The following is a 607-nucleotide window of genomic DNA, read 5'->3' on the forward strand; positions in this document are numbered from 1 at the left end:
TTAGAAGAAGAGAGTCTTAGTCCCGCCACAACGATTTCGGAAGAGAGAAGAGGAGGGAAGACGTCACAGTCACAGAGGAGGATCTTCAAAGGGCCCTCCAGTCTCGATAGTCCTTCTGTACGGAGAATCTGTTTATGGATGTCAATGATTCGTCAAAGCTTCTTCCCTTATTTAAGAACAAATATCTTGAGTCACTTATCCAATCAATATTGACACATGGCGATATAATTTAAAGAGTTTTTCGTTATACGAACAAGTCATTACGGCAATCTAATGTTGACGTGTGACAAATTTATTGTAAAAATATCATGTACCAAAAAGAATGAAACAAAAAAAATCATTAATATCCCCTCTATATTATTTGAGAAGCATTACAACTTTTTTTTTGTAACCACATGTCATCACTAGGATGATTCTTAGAACCATTAGAGAAATATCATGGTCCATCTAATTATATAATAAGCTTTTTATTAAACTAACAATAAATTCATCATTAATGTACTTTATTATTTTCTTAAATAAAATTTACGGAATTGCCTAATGTATCTAAAGTATATATTATAATTAATGATTTTGAATAATAAAGATTTAATAAAAAAAATAGTGT

Source organism: Brassica oleracea, chromosome C4 (genome assembly GCF_000695525.1).
Source record: "Brassica oleracea var. oleracea cultivar TO1000 chromosome C4, BOL, whole genome shotgun sequence".
Taxonomy (NCBI): Eukaryota; Viridiplantae; Streptophyta; class Magnoliopsida; order Brassicales; family Brassicaceae; genus Brassica; species Brassica oleracea.